Source organism: Bufo bufo, chromosome 2 (assembly GCF_905171765.1).
Source record: "Bufo bufo chromosome 2, aBufBuf1.1, whole genome shotgun sequence".
Classification (NCBI taxonomy): Eukaryota; Metazoa; Chordata; class Amphibia; order Anura; family Bufonidae; genus Bufo; species Bufo bufo.
In genome coordinates, this window is record NC_053390.1 from 402200989 (window position 1) to 402219434 (window position 18446).

Here is an 18446-nt window from a genome sequence, read left to right on the forward strand (position 1 = left end):
CAAATCTGACATGCGTCACTTTAAGTGGTAATAGCTTTGGAACACTTTTACTTATCCACGCCATTCTGAGATTGTTTTCTCGTGACACATTGTACTTCATGACAGTCATAAATTTGAGTCAATATATATCACCTTTATTTATGAAAAAATCCCAAATTTACCAAAAATAAATAAAAATTAGCAATTTTCTAAATTTCAATTTCTCTGCTTCTAAAACAGAAAGTGATACCTCATAAAATATTTATTACATAACATTCCCCATATGTCTAATTTATGTTGGCATCATTTTGGAAATGTTATTTTATTTTTTTTAGGACGTTACAAGGCTTAGAAGTTTAGAAGCAATTCTTAAAATTTTTAAGAAAATTTCCAAAACCCACTTTATAAGGACTAGTTCAGGTCTGAAGTCACTTTGTGGGGCCTATATAGTAGATACCCCCATAAATGACCCCATTGTAGAAACTAGACCCCTCAAGTTACTTAAAACCAATTTTACAAACGTTATTAACCCTTTAGGTGTTCCACAAGAATTAAAGGAAAATGGAGAGGAAATTTCTAAATTTCACTTTTTTAGCAGATTTTCTATTTTATTACATTTTTTTCTTTAACACATTAAGGGTTAACAGCCAAACAAAACTCAATATTTATTACTCTGATTCTGCAGTTTACAGAAACACCCAACATGTGGTCGTAAACTGATGTAAGGGCGCACGGCAGGGCGCAGAAGGAAAGGAACACCGTATGGTTTTTGGAAGGCAGATTTTGCTGGATTGGTTTTCTGAACGCCATATGTTTTTTATTTTTCTACCGATCATCTTGTGCAGGGGCTCATTTTTTGCAGAAAGAGTTGAGGTTTTTATTGGTACCATTTTTGGGTACATAGGATTTTTTGATCATTCATTATTACACTTTATGGGACAAGGTGGCCAAAAAATTGGCTGTTTTGGAACTTTTTTTTTTTTACAGCGTTCATCTGAGGGGTTAGGTCATGTGACAGTTTTATAGAGCAGATCGTTACGGACATGGTGATACCCAATATGTATACTTTTTCTTATTTATTTAAGTTTTACACAATAATAGCATTTCTGAAACCAAAGAAATGATGTTTAAGTGTCTCCATAGTCTGAGAGCCGTAGCTTTTTTATTTTTTGGGCGATTGTCTTAAATATGGGCTTTTTTTGCGGGATGAGGTAACGGTTTGATTGGTACTATTTTGGGGTATATACGCCTTTTTTGATCGCTTGCTGTTGCACTTTTTGTGATGTAAGGTGACAAAAATGGCTTATTTTTTTACACCGTTTTTATTTTTTATTTTTTATGGTGTTTATTGGACGGGGTTGATGATGTGATATATTTATAGAGATGGTCGCTACGGACGCGGTGACACCTAATATGTGTGGTTTGTTAGTTTTTTTGTTTTTTTTTATAGGAAAAGGAATTTTTCTTTTTTACATTTTTATTTATTTATTTTTACTTTTATTATTTTCAATTTTTTTTTTATCAGTTCCCTCTTGGATCTTGAAGATCCAGTGGGGCTGATGGTTGTACTATACTTTGCAATGCTTTTGCATTGCAAAGTATAATACAATCAGATGCCTGTAGGTGGCAGCACCGGACGCCTATGCCATGGCAACCGGACACCTTTGCAAAGCGTCCGGTTGCCATGGCAACCATCGGGCGCTGCGATCGCAGCAGCCCTGATGGTTGAGAGAGAGGGAGCCCCCTCCCTCTATTAACCCCATGGATGCCGCTACTGCGGCATCTATGCGGTTACAGCAGTGTCAGCATACAGCTGACACACGCTGCTGATGGCGGCGGCTCAGGAATGGAGCCGCCGCCATCACACACAGAAGGGGGACCGCATCGGGGGCAGCATTTTACTTATCACAGATCGGGGCAGGAGGGGGCGGACCGCATCGGGGGAAGCATTTTACTTATTACAGATCGGGGCAGGATGGGGCGGACCGCATCGGGGGCAGCATTTTACTTATTACAGATCGGGGCAGGAGGGGGCGGACGCATCGGGGGCAGGGTAAGAAGAAGGACAAGAAGGGGGCACAGATCGGGGGCTTCAGGACACATTACCGATTTCAGGCTGTGATCTGCAGAGCGCAGATCAGAGCCTGAAACCGGCATTTTAACACTGCCGCGATCCGATTGGTTAGTCTGCACAGACTAACCAATTGGATCGATTGCCGGCAAGGGGCCACTCTGATTGGCCCCTTGCTGGCATTACTAGACTGTATGCTGTCCGTGACAGCAGCAGGGCAGGGGCAGAAGCTTTAATCCAAGCGCTTTGCAGCGCTTGGATTAAAGAGCTGGCTTGACGTCTATACACGTGATAGCTGCACGGGGTATGTGCAGCTATCACGTATATATACAGATTGCGGTCGTGAAGAGGTTAAAGACAGGGAGGCGCAATACATTGTCCTTCCTTTTCCACTAACACATTGAAGAGACTCCTACCAGTAGTTGATTTTGGAAATGCTGCAGTATCGGCGTTAGGTTTACATCCAATGTCTTTTGTTTGTTAAAATATGCAGATTCTGAAAAAAAATTCTTCAGTGTAAAACACAAGTTGACAAACTACTATGCAATTATTTTCATCAACCCTCTTCCCCACCAAACCAACACTTGAAGTGCCTGGAGATGCACCAACTTGAATTTCAGCCTAGTTTCTCATGTTACCATTTACTGATGTTAACAGTCCCCTACCCTGTGTATTGTAACACATGTATATGCTGAATTTAAAACCTTCAACCTAAAAAAAATCAATTTAAACTGTGTGGAGATGAAACAACACAGATTTCAGCCTAGTCGGTCATGTTAACACTCACAGATACTTTGGTCCACTACCCTGCATATTGTAACACATGTATATTCTGGTTTTTAAAACTTCAACACAATTTTTTTTAATTTGACCTGTGTGGAGATGAAAAAAAAAACACGACTCTATGCCTAATATTTTACGTTATCACTCAAAGATTATATGATAACGTCTGTGAGTGATAACATGAAATATTAGGCAAAAAACTACGTTGCTTCATCTCTACAAATATAACTTTTTTGGTTTGTGTTTTGAAAACCAGCATATACATGTGTTAAATACGTAGGATACCAGACAAAAATACATGACATAACATGACACACTAGGCCAAAATCTGTGTTGTATCATCTCTATATAATATTTTTTTTGGGATTGAAGCTTTTAAAACCAACATAGGCTACATTCACATCTGCTTCCATTAGGATAATACAACCGGCTGCATCCATTATGAACGGATCCGGTTATTATATCTAAAATACATACATGAAACACAATGTAAGTCAATGATGCCGGATTTGTTTTCTCGGACACAAAAGAAAATGCATCCGGCGCCCATTGACTTACCATGGTTTTAGTGCTGGATACGTCTTGCTCTGTATCCCATGACACACTCAAAAATGCTGCTTGCAGCGCTTTTGTGTGCTTCATGTGAACCCAACGAAATGGAACAGAATGCATTCCGTTCAGTTCAGTTTTGTCTTCATTGACAATGCATGGGACAAAACTGAAGTGTTTTCCTCCGATTTTGTGATCCCATGACAGATCTCAATACCAGAAAGGTAAACACAGATCTGAAAGTAGCCTTATACATGCCTTACAATATGCAGGGTAGTGAAGGATAACATTTGAACTGTGTGAAGATGCACCAACACGGACTTATGCCTAAAATTTCACGTTATCACCCAGATATTTTTGTACTCCAACCTGCGTATTGTAAGATATCCTTTTAATTTATACCGAAAAAAATTTAATTATGTAAGTGGAGATGCCTTTACACAGAGTTTGGACTAGTATTTCACTTGTTTCATAGCGATTTCAACTGCTACATTAATCGTCTGGATGGTAAAACACATATTATACAGTTTTGCGCTTATTCCACCCAAAATTTTTTATTTCTGTTAAAGGGGTTCTCCGGGATTTCCTATATTGATGATGATGACCTATCCTCAGGTCATGAATATCACATCAGCGGGGGTCCGACACCTGGCACCCCCGCCGATCAGCTGTATGAGGAGACGACGCGCGCAGTGTGCACCTGCTGTTTCCCTTCTCTCTTCCTGCTCACCGCTGCTGTCTATGGCTAAGCTGATGGGCGGTGGTGCCATGGTGTGCTCACCAATACAATAAGGTGTCTATATGATCAATGTGTCATCTGGTCATTCATTATTGAATCTATCAAACGTTCCAAGGTGGAGGTGGGCGGACGGGTTCCCAGTTAGTCGCACATGTGTCTGGCATCTCTACAGTATGACTACGCATACTCGAGTTCTCTAACATACCTTCACTCACATTGGTCATCTCCCGCTCGCGTCACAATAACAGGCGATTCCTTCCGTCTCACGTGACCGCTTTGTCATTATCCCAAGACCCTGCCGTTCATGTCCCCTCCAGAGAACATCCCATGTTCCCATTGCAGCAATCCCGCTGCGGTGGCACTTCTGTACTCCAACTTGCACCCTTGCAAGGAGTCATACAGGTGCTGCAGCTCATGGGTCAACACAGAAATGCAATTAATGTCTATCAATCTATGATGCTATGTACAAAACTGACCATCTATGGTGTTCAGGGGCTGCCATATGTAAGTATTAGACAATCAATGGCGGTCCCTTCGTTCCATTATCCACCTACAATAAAACAAACAACAGTGTGAGCTACCATTAGAAACAATGTTAAAAACAACTCCATATTCTCCTAAATCTAATCAATACAGTTTATATTGAATTCAATATTCACACCTCGTGGCCGCAATGATTTCAACACAAATATCAATTTTAGATCCTTCTTCCTCTATTTCCACCACTTCTTAATACTCCCACTGGGTCAATTACTCTAAATCTGAGCTGATTAATTGAGTGCCCAGCTTCTATAAAATGTTTTGCTACAGGTTTATCTAACATGCTTTTCCTTATAGTATACACTAGCAGAAGGACCCAGCTTTGCACGGGTATATTTTATCTATTTCATTTAATGTTTCTGTATGTTATTAAAAGATATCGACAGTATCCCCCATAACAGTGACCTCCACAGTGTCCGCCCCCCTTAAGAGTGACCTTCACAGTGCCTACCCCTGTAACAGTGACCTCCACAGTACCCGCCACTTTAACAGTGACCTCCACAGTGGCCTGCCCCCTTAACAGTGACCTCCACAGTGCCTGCCCCTTTAACAATGACCTCCACAGTGCCCGCCCATTAAAAGTGGTAAAAGAGAGATTCTGCTTCGGAGCGAAATCACCGGTGGAGACGGTCTTAATGGAGGGATTCTTCTTATTTAATAGAAACAAAGCGTTTCAGGAATTAAAATTTCCCCTTCATCAGGTTTCACAATAATATAATAAATATAGTACACAGGTCAGTATTTATAAATAAAACATTTTTAAAAAAATGCCAAAAAGATGCACCTGGGTGACACCCGCTGGAGGAGAGGCTGCCCTCAGGTGTCATCCAGGTTGCATACTAAGTTCTTCAAATCAAACACTGTGGGACTATTCCTATCATTTGGACACATGATCGCTTTTAGATTTAATAGAAAATGAGCATTATTGGTAAAAATGCAGCTTTTGTATGTATAGACCTCTCGGTCATGTGGCAAGGGTAAGCGGTCACATGACCCGGGAGGCCGGAAGTAAAAGCATCCTCTAGCGATCGCCTCTCTCCCCATGTGGAGAAAAAACAGGGGGAGAGGCCAGTCACCACAAGACCTTATTTGTCGGTGGGCGCATGCTCAGTCTTCAGCTATGAACCGGCGGCTCCAGTTTTTTTTGGGTGTGTCCACCGGTGACCTGGGAACGGAGATGTTAATAATCGAGGTGGAGCTCATAGGAAACACCGGCATATCCTGAAAAGGGATCCTATACTCAGCCAAATCATTCCAGAGATCCCCCGTTTCACCTATAGAAGAGCGAAAACTCTGAAAAATATTCTAGGGCCCAGCAAATTAAGATTAGCTACATATCCTACTAATATCCTACTAATGATCAGGACCAGGACACTAGGGCCCCCAAAGGCAGCTTTAAATGCGTCCACCAAAGATGTCTGTGTTGCACCAGCATTTATCAAAGATCATCTTTTCATAGCCGGACCACTGGAGACTCCTTCGTAATTTAACATCATTTAACCTGTAATTCGAATCATGTAATATATTTGCTCGAGTGCCCATGCCATCTACAATACGCAGGCCGTACCATCCTGACTCTACGCAACAGATTTAACAAACATCATTCCAATATAAAAAAAGAAATATATGAAGCATAGCGTGTCCAGACACGCGGCCGAACACCACGAAGGCAATGCTGTCGGGTTTTCTCTAACACCCATTGAACAAATTCCAATACATCTCCAAAAAGACGTCCAATACATCAGGCGCAGTAAGATGTATTGGATTTTTAAACTCAATAGCCTCAATCCCTATGGCCTAAATGAGGCCTTTGAAATCAATCTGTAAAGCCCTCCTCCCTCGCCATCCTATTCCCCTGCCCCCCTATCAGCCATTCCTCTCTAGTACTTTCAAATAGTCTTGGTTTAGTCATGAAGAATACGTTTTACAACAATTTATTTAGTATTTTATGTACATATTCTTGATACGTGTACACATAATTGTTCTACAGAATACGCTTTCTATGTTTTTTTTTAATATGAATTTTTATATGAATTTTTATCTTCCCCCAATTTTTATACACATATATCTTATTTTTATTTCCCTCATCTTTTATTATGTAATTTTTAAGCCAACAAGGTGCATATATGTAAATGTATGTATATACAGTATATACTAGTGAACTCCTGAACAAATCATATGAAGTTAATCTTGAACCGCTCCTATGAGCTACACCTCTCGATTATTACCATCTCCGTTCCCAGGACAAGAGATTATGTGACCGCACAGAGGCGATCACGTGACACCCTACGTCACCTGTGGACACACCCACAAACTGCAGCCGCCGGTTCATAGCTGAAGACTGAGCATGCGCCCACCCACAAATAAGGTCTTGTGGCGACTGGCCTCTCCCTCCGTTTTTTCTCCACATGGGGAGAGAGGCGATCGCTAAAGGATGCTTTTAATTCCGGCCTCCCTGGTCATGTGACCGCTTACCCTTGCGATCACATGACCGAGAGGTCTATACATACAGAAGAAGTCTTTAAGCTGCATTTTTACCAATAATGCTCGTTTTCTATTAAATCTATAAGCGATCATTTGTCCAAATTATAGGAATAGTCCCACAGTGTTCGATTTAAAGAACTTAGTATGCAACCTGGATGACACCTGAGGGCAGCCCCTCCTCCAGGAGGTGTCACCCAGGTGCATCTCTTTGGTGTTTTTTTTATATGTTTTATCTATAAATACTGACCTGTGTACTATATTTATTGTATTATTGTGAAACCTGATGAAGGGGAAATTTTAATCCCCGAAACGCATTGTTTCTATTAAATAAGAAGAATCCATCCATTAAGATCGTCTCCACCAGTGATTTCGCGCCGAAACAGAATCTCTCTTTTTCCACTACAAATATCTTTTGGGGGACTGGACATCCTATCCAAAAGAACACACAGTCTGCGGCTGCAGTCCCGGTACAAAGGTCTTATCTATACGAAGTCTACAATAGAGTTGTACCTATATTAGCACAACCCTACAAGGTGAGCCTGGATATTTCTCACTACATTATTCTATTATTCAAACATACTACCCTATTGTGCGCCCCTTTTTTCTTTTCTTTTCCCCTCATTCTTGGAGGGGAATACAGATTTTTCCACGCGATAAGACGCCCCATTAAAAGTGACCTCCACAGTGAATGCCCCTTTAACAGTGACCTCCAAAGTGCCCACCCCTTCAACAGTGACCTGCACAGTGAATTCCCCTTTAACAGTGACCTCCACAGTGCCAGCCCCTTAACAGTGACCTCCATAGTGCCTGCCCCTTTAACAGGGACCTCAATACTGCCTGCCTCCTTAACAGTGACCTACACAGTGCCCGTCCCTTTAAAAGTGACCTCCACAGTGCCCGCCCCTTTAACAGTGACCTCCACAGCGGCCTTCCACCTTAACAGTGACCTCCACAGTTAACGTCCCTTTAACAGTGACCTCCACAATGCCTGCCCCTTTAGCAGTGACCTCCACACTATCCGCCCTTTTAACAGTGGCCTCCATGGTGCCCGCTCCTTTAACAGTGACCTCCACAATGGCCTTCCCCTTAACAGTGACCTCCACAGTGCCTGCCCCTTTAACAATGACCTCCACAGTGCCCACCCCTTAACAGTGACCTCCATAGTGAACGCCCTTTTAACAGTGACCTCCACAGTGCCCACCCTTTTAACACTGACCTCCACTGTGCCTGCCCCTTAACAGTGACCTCCAAAGTGCCTGCTCCCTTAACAGTGATCTCCACAGTGCCCTCCCCTTTAACAATGTCCTCTATACTGACAGCCCACTTAACAGTGACCGCCACAGTGAACGCCCTTTTACCAGTGACCTCCACAGTGCCCACCCCTTCAACAGTGACCTCCACAGTGAATTCCCTTTTAACAGTGGCTTCCACAGTTCCCGCCATTTTAACACTGACCTCCACAGTGCCAGTCCATTTAAAAGTGACCTCCAAAGTACCCGCCCCCTTAACAGTGATGTCCACAGTGCCCGCCCCTTTCACACGGACCTCCATAGTGCCAACCCCCTTAACAGTGACCTCCACAGTTCCCACCCCTTTAACAGTGACCTCCATATTAACCGTCCCCTTAACAGTGAACTCCTGTCATGGTCATATTGGTGTTTGACCGTGACGCGGTTGCCAGGGGCAACGTGTAGTTTGTGGTTTGCACGTGCACTTCCCCTTTAAGGTGTGCCTCCCTGCTGTTTGGTGAGCAAGGGGTTAATCTTCTGGCTAGTGTTGATTAAGGTGTTTCCTGGGTGTGGCCGCAAGCTTGATATAAACCTGTGGCTTGCTGGCTGGGTGCAGTTGTACTACAGCCTTGCTTGGTGAAACCTGTGGCTTGCTGGCTGGGTGCAGTTGTACTACAGCCTTGCTTGGTGGTGGAGCTTTGCTACTTGCCTGGTCGTTCCTGCCCAGTCCTTGAGGGCCACCTTATGGAAAATAAATTGTCCTCTCTTTTGTACCCTCCTTGTACCTTTACCCTCACTTGTATGTGTGGTATGTGTTTATGTTCAGGGTTTGTTGTAGTGTTATGTTGGTTGTTACATGTCTGGGCTTTTGTTGGTGTTGGTCCCTGCATCTATGCTATACGTCACCCGGTATGTTGATACCTCCGTGAGGGGGCTGGTTTCCCGGAGGGGTTAACCATTAGTCTGTATGCAGTGCTGCCTGGGGCTGCCGTGCTCCTTGCAGCATGGGGTCCAGGCAGTATTAGGAGTGCTGGATACCTGTGTGTGTGTGTTGTCTGTACGGTCTCCTGTTTGGTGTGTACTTATGCACGAGTTCCAGGCGTGGTGGCAGCAGCAGGTAAGTTAGTTTTCCGGTGTTCTTACCTGCCGATCCAGATGCTGCATATGGTCATTTCCCTTCCACCTGTTACTAGGCAGCTGGAGACTCCGGTTCGTCTGAGTCTCTGAGAAACCGGTTATCTCCTATTCCTGACCCCTATGCCAGGGACTGTCAGGGTCAGCAGGATCCAGGTTCCAGTGCATGAGCCCTCCCACCTTCAGGGTTTGCCCATGCGGTCAGGAGATCAGGGTCAGGATTAGGGCGGCTGTAGGTTTTGGCCTGCTACCTTCATTGTTGTCTGGCCTAGTAACAGTTCTCATTGTACGGTGGGGGGTTTCCCCCACTCCCCACCGTGACACCTCCACAGTGAACACTTTTTTAACAGTGACCTCCACAGTGCCCGCCCCTTTAACAGTGACCTCCACAGTGAACACCCCTTTAACAGTGACATCCACAGTGCCCGACCCTTTAACAGTGACCTCCACAGCGACCTGCCTCCTTAACAGTGACCTCCACAGTGCCCTTCCCTTTAACAGTGACCTCCACAGTGCCCACCCCTTTAGCAGTAGCCTCCATAGTGCCCGCCCCCTTAACAGTGACCTCCACAGTGAACACCCCTTTATCAGTGACCTCCACAGCGGCCTGCCCCTTTAATTGTGGCCCCTGTCAACTTAACAGTGTCCTCCACAGTGCTCTGCCCCTTTAATAGTGGCCCCACCCCATTAACAGTGACCTCCACAGCGCCCTGCCCCTTTAAGGCTAGGGCTACAGGACATGTGTCATGCGACATTTTGTCATACCAATGTCGCGCAACAGTTTTTATATAGGCTATGGTGTTGCACTGTGACATGCTGCGACTGTGACACGACAGTCACCAAAAATCCATCCAAGATGGATGCATGTAGCAGTGTAGTTGTGCCCTATGTGTCGGGCAGCCCTAGCTTAAAGACCTACAACAGTGAAGAAAAATGGCTGGGTTGTTATGGAAACCTGGAGTAAAACTGTGTGTATGTGTAGACTAGGGGCCTGCGAGCTTCTATTGGCTGATAAGGGACATGTGACCGTGTGTATGGCAGTTGCGATATGAAGAGAAAGACTTGCAGGCTTGTATTGGCTAATGCAGGTCATTTTTTGGGAACATGTCAGGAACGGTACGTCCTAGAGAGCTGGGACCCCCACAAGATTTCTTTCCAGGTAGCAAGGGATGTGTATACCAAGTTTCGTTGAAATCGATGGTTGCGTTTTTGAGTGATCGCGGAACATACACACATACATACATAAGTCCTTCTTTATATATATAGCTAAATATATATAAACCTCTCGATTGTATGTATACTAATTCCAGAATCCTGACTAATAAAACTGGTGAATTGGAATTAGTGATGTGTGAGGAGGACTATGACATAGTGGGAATAACTGAGACATGTCTGGATGATAGGTATGACTGGGCAGTTAATGTACAGGGTTACAGTCTGTTTAGAAAGGTTAGTCAAAACCGGAGAGGGGGAGGGGTTTGCCTTTATGTAAAGTTCTGTCTAAAGCCCACCCTCCGGGAAGATATAAGTTAAGGACATGAACATGTGGAGTCACTGTGGGTAGAAATACATGGAGGCAAAAACAATAATAAATTACTAATATTCCAGAGTTCACAGAAAATCTACTTCTAAGGGTCCATTCACGGATCCGCAATGCACCGGGCCGGCACCCCTATAGAAATGCCTATTCTTGTCCGCTATTGCGGACAAGAATAGGACATGTTCTATTTTTTTCGGGAGCTGCGGACCGGAAGAGCGGGGCCGTGCACTAGAAATGCGGATGCGAACAGCACAATGTGTGCTGTCCGCATCTCTTCCGGCCCCTTTGAAAATGAATGGGTCAGGATCCGTTCCGCAACGTTGCGGAACAGATCCGGACCCATTCTACGGACGTGTGAAACGACCCTAAATGAAATAGATGAGGCAAAAAATCATGAGGTTGTTATTATGGGGGACTTCAACTACCCAGATATAGATTGGAAAACTGAAACCTGTACATCTCATAAAGGAAACAGGTTCTTGGCAATAACCAAAGACAATTACCTTTCCCAACTGGTTCAGGACCCAACTAGAGGGACAGCCACACTGGACTTAGTATTAAGTATTAACCAATAGACCTGACAGAACAACAGATGTGCAGGTCGGGGGACACTTGGGAAATAGTGACTATAAAGTAATAACCTTCCAATTGTCATTCAAAAGAGTGTTTCCTCAGGGAGGAACAAAAATACCAAACTTCAAAAAAGCTAAATTTAGCCAAATAAGAGAGGCCATTGGCCTAACTAACTGGGACACAATCCTCAAAAATAAAAATACAGCCACAAAATGGTATATTTTTAAAGGCATCCTAAACTCTAATTGTTACATACCTTATGGGAATAAAAGGGTAAGAAACAAGAAAAAAAACTATGTGGATAAATAAAATTGTAAAGGAAGCAATGACAAAAAAAGCATTTAAATCACTAAAACAAGATGGTAGCGAGGAAGCACTGAAAAACTATAAGGAAAAAATCTATATATGTATAAAACAAATAAAAGCAGTCAAACTAGAGACAGAGAGATTAATTGCCAAAGAGAGTAAAACTAACCCTAAAATGTTCTTAAATTATATAAATGGTAAAAGTATAAATCTGAAGGTGTCGGCCCTTTGATGAGTGATGAGGGGGGAGTTGCAGACAGCGATGAGGAGAAAGCAAAGCTATTTAAAAAAAAAATATTCTCCACTGTATTCACTGAGGAAAATAAACTGTCAGATGAAATGCAGAATGTAAAAGTAAATTTCCCATTAAAAGTGCCCTGTCTGACCCAGGAACAAGTAGAGTTGCATCTTAAAAAGACAAATCGCCAGAACCCGATGGTGACACCCTCTAAGGTGTATCCTAAGATAATTAGGTAATGTCAAAGCCAGACTCTTATTTCTGATATTTTAGGACTCTATATTGATAGGGAGTGGTCCACAGGATTAGCACATAGCAAATGTGGTGCCAATATTCAAAAAAGGTCCTAAAACAGAGCCCGGAAACTATAGGCAGGTAAGTTTAACATCTGTTGTGGGTAAACTGTTTGAAGGTTTTCTAAGAGATGCTATGTTGGAGTACCTCAATGAAAATAAGCTAATAACGCCATATCAGCATGGCTTTGTGAGGGCTCGGTCATGTCAAACTAATTTAATCAGTTTCTATGAGGAGGTAAGTTCTAGACTTGACAGCGCGCGAATCAATGGATGTCGTATTTCTGGACTTCTCCAAAGCATTACAGACACTGTACCGCATGAAAGGTTAGTATATAAAATGAGAATGTTTGGACTGGGAGAAAATGTCTGTATGTGGGTAAGTAACTGGCTCAGTAATAGAAAACAGAGGGTGGTTATTAATGATACACACTCAGATTGGGTCACTGTCACTAGTGGGGTACCTCAGGGGTCAGTATTGGGCCCTATTCTCTTCAATATATGCATTAATGATCTTGTAGAAGGATTGCACAGTAAAATATAAATTTTTGCAGATGACACTAAACTGTGTAAAGTAATTGACACGGAATAGGACAGTATACTGCTACAGAGGGATCTGGATAGATTGGAGGCCTGGGCAGATAAGTGGCATTTAAGCTTTAACACTGACAAATATAAGGTTATGCACATGGGAAGGAAAAATACATGTCACCAGTACATACTAAATGGTAAAACACTGGGTAACACTGACATGGAAAAGGACCTAGAAATTTAATTGAAAAGTCAACTAAGCTGCAGAAACCAGTGTCAGGCAGCTGCTGCCAAGGCTAATTATGCCAAGATAATGGGTTGCATCAAAAGGGGCATAGATGCCCGTGATGAGAACATAGTCCTACTACTTTACAAATCGCTAGTCAGACCACACATGGAGTACTGTGTACAGTTCTGGGCTCCTGTGAACAAGGCAGACATAGCAGGTTTGGAGAGGGTACAGAGGAGGGAAACTAAAGTAATAACTGGAATGGGTGGACTACAGTATCCTGAAAGATGATCAAAATTAGGGTTATTCACTTTAGAAAAAAGACGACTGAGGGGAGATCTAATAACTATGTATAAATATATCAGGGGTCAGTACAGAGATCTCTCCCATCATCTAGTTATCCCCAGGACTGTGACTGTGACAAGGGGACATTCTCTGCGTCTGGAGGAAAGAATGTTTGTACAGTCGTGGCCAAAAGTTTTGAGAATTACATAAATATTGGAAATTGGAAAAGTTGCTGCTTAAGTTTTTATAATAGCAATTTGCATATACTCCAGAATGTTATGAAGAGTGATCAGATGAATTGCATAGTCCTTCTTTGCCATGAAAATTAACTTAATCCCCAAAAAACCTTTCCACTGCATTTCATTGCTGTCATTAAAGGACCTGCTGAGATCATTTCAGTAATCGTCTTGTTAACTCAGGTGAGAATGTTGACGAGCACAAGGCTGGAGATCATTATGTCAGGCTGATTGGGTTAAAATGGCAGACTTGACATGTTAAAAGGAGGGTAATGCTTGAAATCATTGTTCTTCCATTGTTAACCATGGTGACCTGCAAATAAACGCGTGCAGCCATCATTGCGTTGCATAAAAATGGCTTCACAGGCAAGGATATTGTGGCTACTAAGATTGCACCTCAATCAACAATTTATAGGATCATCAAGAACTTCAAGGAAAGAGGTTCAATTCTTGTTAAGAAGGCTTCAGGGCGTCCAAGAAAGTCCACAAGCACCAGGATCGTCTCCTAAAGAGGATTCAGCTGCGGGATCGGAGTGCCACCAGTGCAGAGCTTGCTCAGGAATGGCAGCAGGCAGGTGAGAGTGCATCTGCATGCACAGTGAGGCGAAGACTTTTGGAAGATGGCCTGGTGTCAAGAAGGGCAGCAAAGAAGCCACTTCTCTCCAAAAAAAAACATCAGGGACAGATTGATCTTCTGCAGAAAGTATGGTGAATGGACTGCTGAGGACTGGGGCAAAGTCATATTCTCCGATGAAGCCTCTTTCCGATTGTTTGGGGCATCTGGAAAAAGGCTTGACCGGAGAAGAAAAGGTGAGCGCTACCATCAGTCCTGTGTCATGCCAACAGTAAAGCATCCTGAGACCATTCATGTGTGGGGTTGCTTCTCATCCAAGGGAGTGAGCTCACTCACAATTTTGCCCAAAAACACAGCCATGAATAAAGAATGATACCAAAACACCCTCCAACAGCAACTTCTTCCAACAATCCAACAACAGTTTGGTGAAGAACAATGCATTTTCCAGCACGATGGAGCACCTGTCACAGCCAGACAGCTGAGAAGCGCTCACAGGAGCTTCTCAGATCCTCCTCCTTGAATTTCTTTGTTTTGGTTTAGTTTCTCATCTCGTTAGTCTATCTCAGCTGTCATGCACTTGGACTGATTGCTACCCTTTAAGTTCCTCCCCATAATGCAGTAGTGTGCGGCTGATACAACTTCCTGGAGTGTGTGTGCATGCTGTTCCCAGTTCCCATTTCCCAGTCCTCAGTCCTCAGTCGTCTGCAAGATAAGTGCTGTTTATGTATTTATGATTTTGTCTTTTCTGGATCCAGGTGACCCTGACTCCCTCCGTGTCAGTGTAGGGAGCCGGTGGTCGTGTCCCTTCACTATTGTAGGGTCTTCAGGTAATAGATAGCCGAGGAACGTGGATATGCGGCCATCCACCTTTGGGGTGTTCGCATAGGCTGAGCAGTGAGGGAGAGCGGCAGGTCTATTGCAGGGGTCTCCCTTTGTTCCTTAGTTGTGGATCCAGAGAGACATTGTTTATATGGTATTGTCTTGTTTCCTGTACACCATCCGTGACATTATCAGCCGCCAAAACCGTCTCAAGCATGGATCCGGTTTCACTTTTGGCTGAACGCTTTCAGGGTCTTTCTTTGAAAGTAGCTGATCTCCGTAAGACTTTTTCTCAGTTTCAAGTGACCGGTTCAGCTTGCGTTCATGGAGTTTGTGCTGAGCCTAAGATCTCGCTCCCGGATACGTTCTCCGGGGGTAGTGAGAATTTTGTGCGTTTTAGAGAGGCTTGCAAACTCCATTTTTGCCTTCTTCCCCATTCTTCTGGTCATGAAGAACGGAGGGTGGGGATCATTATATCGCTGCTCAGGGGTAACGCTCAGTCGTGGGCCTTTTCGCTGCCGGAGGGGGCACGGCCCCTTCGTTCAGTGGATGAATTCTTTTTAGCCCTGGGTCAGATATATGATGATCCGGATCGTATTGCTCTGGCTGAGTCTAGACTACGTCTGTTATGCCAGAACAATCCGCAGAGATATACTGTTCAGAATTTCGGAGATGGGCAGCAGATACGGGTTGGAATGATGCTGCACTCCGAAGTCAATTTTGCTATGGTCTTTCAGAGGGATTGAAAGATGCATTTGCCTTTCATGAAAGACCTACCTCCTTGTATTCTGCTATGTCTCAGGCTGTTCGTATTGACAGGCGTCTTAGAGAGAGAGGAGAGATCTCTCCTTCCTGTCATACTCAGTCCCGGGACAGTGCAGCGGTCTCATTCTGTGCACAGGGGTCTCAGTCGCTGTCAGCCCCTTCTGAGCAGGAGTCCATGCAGCTGGGGTTGATTGCCTCTGACAATAGAAGATTCAGCCCGCAGGGGAGGGTTTGTTTTTGTTGTGGAGGTATAAATCATCTGGCAAATGTTTGTCCCTCTAGGAGATTCAGGCAGTTTTCTGGGAGTAATAAAGAGACAAAAAGGAAAAAATCTTTTAAAAATGTTCCGTCTGTTACTATTGGCAGGGTTGAGGCGGAAATTGAAGGTTTTCCGTTTGCTTGTAGTTCCCGTTTTGTCCTGCCTGCTAGGGTGGCGCGCAAGAGCATTTTTGGTGAGATTTTTGTGGATAGTGGAGCAGCTGTCAACCTTATTGATAATCAATTTGCAATAACTCATGGTTTCCAGGTATGCACTTTGGGAAAGGATATTCCTGTTTTTGCTATTTATTCAGCTCCACTTTCTCAGAAATCATTAAAGGGCATAGTTCACAATATCCGTTTAATTGTGAGTGATGCTCATGTTGAGGATGTGTCATGTTTTGTCCTTAGCGGTTTGCCTACTCCTCTAGTGTTGGGGCTACCCTGGCTCACTAAAAATAACCCCACCATTGATTGGCAAGCAAGGCAAATAAATGGTTGGAGTAACTTTTGCAGAGAGAATTGCCTCATAACATCTGTTTCTGAGGTTTCTACTAAGACTGTACCACCTTTCCTCTCTGAATTTTTGGATGTCTTCTCTGAGAGTGGAGTTCAGGGTTTACCTCCGCACAGGGAGTATGATTGCCCTATTAATCTCATCCCAGGCGCCAAGCTGCCTAAATCTCGTTTATACAATCTCTCCCAACCTGAGAGGGTCGCTATGCGGGCTTATATCTCTGAGAGTCTGAGAAAAGGACACATACGACCCTCGAAGTCACCTGTTGCCGCTGGTTTTTTCTTTGTTAAGAAAAAAGATGGTTCTTTAACCACCTCCGGACCGCTGTACGCAGATTCGCGTTCCGGAGGTGGCAGCGCTGCGCACAGTCACGCATATACGCGTCATCTCGCGAGACGCGAGATTTCGCTCCAAGCCGGCCCGCGCATGCACATCGCGGGCCGGCAAAAGTTAAAGAACAAGTTCGTCACCAGCCTGCCAGCAATGATCATTGGCTGGCAGGCTGGCGATTTTTAAAAAATCCAATCACAAGCCATATAACAGATCATATTACTAAATATGATCTGTTATATGGCTTCTCTGCTCCTCTGCTGGTCCTTTTCGTCGGTTGGATCCAGCAGAGAAGCAGACATCACTGTGAGTACACCAAACACTTCACTGTAGCCCCTGATCACCCCCCTGCACCCCAATTAACCCTTTGATCACCCCTTTGATCGCCCCTGTCAATCACCAGTGAAAGGAAAAAAAGTGATCAGTGTAAACTGTCACTTTTTTTTTCTTTTTTCACTAGTATTGGCTGTTAGGTTTTAGGGATAGTTTAGGCCCCTTGGTTAGGTAGTTAGCGTCAGTTAGCGCCCACCCCACCGCACCGCAGTCACTTTTATTCGCTGAATAGCGTATCGCTAATCAGCATTTGTACTTTTATAGTATCTGTAAGTGATCAAAACTGATCACGGTCAGATCTATAATAGTATTAGTGTCACTTTAGTTCGCCCTCCACCCAAAACGCAGTGTTTGCCCGATCAGGCCTGATCGGTCGCCCACACGTGCGTTCACCCACGCCCGCCCCACCGCAGTGACAAAAAATATATATTTTTTGATCACTGCACATTCATTTTACACGCACTGCGGCGATAAAAAAATCAGTTTTGATATTTTTTATCAACCGCAGCGGCCTCCGGTACTTCGCTAGCCTCCCCTTTGTAAGACAGGCTTGCTTTTTTTCTTGGGTAGTCTCAGGGAATACCCCTAAATTTAGTAGTCCAAAATGTCAAACAGGGGGTATTCTTCTGAAGAGGCCTACAGGATTCTGACCCAGTCGGATGAGGAGTGGGAACCCTCATCTGATGAATCTAGCGGGTCAGAATATGAACCTGTGGAAAGCAGTGGCTCTCTGACCCAAAGTTCGGACGAGGAGGTGGAGGTCCCTGGCAGCACCAGGCGTACCCGGCCCCGTGTCGCTAGACCACAGGTTATGCAGGATCCGCTTCAAGAGCAGCAGAGTGGGGCTGTCGCTGCCGGATCACGTGGTGAGGCATACACCAGCAGCGCAGCCCTCCCTGGACCTAGTACCAGCACTGCCGTACAACATGGTGACGTGGCGAGCACCAGAAGGGCAGTTGAAGCTGGTACGGTGGCACGTGCACTAGTTACCCCGTCGCAGCCACCGCACAGACAGGCCCGTAGAGCCCCTAGAATCCCTGAGGTGCTGGCAAACCCTGATTGGCAGTCACCAACTTCAGCCGCACCTGTAGTTCCCCCTTTCACCGCCCAG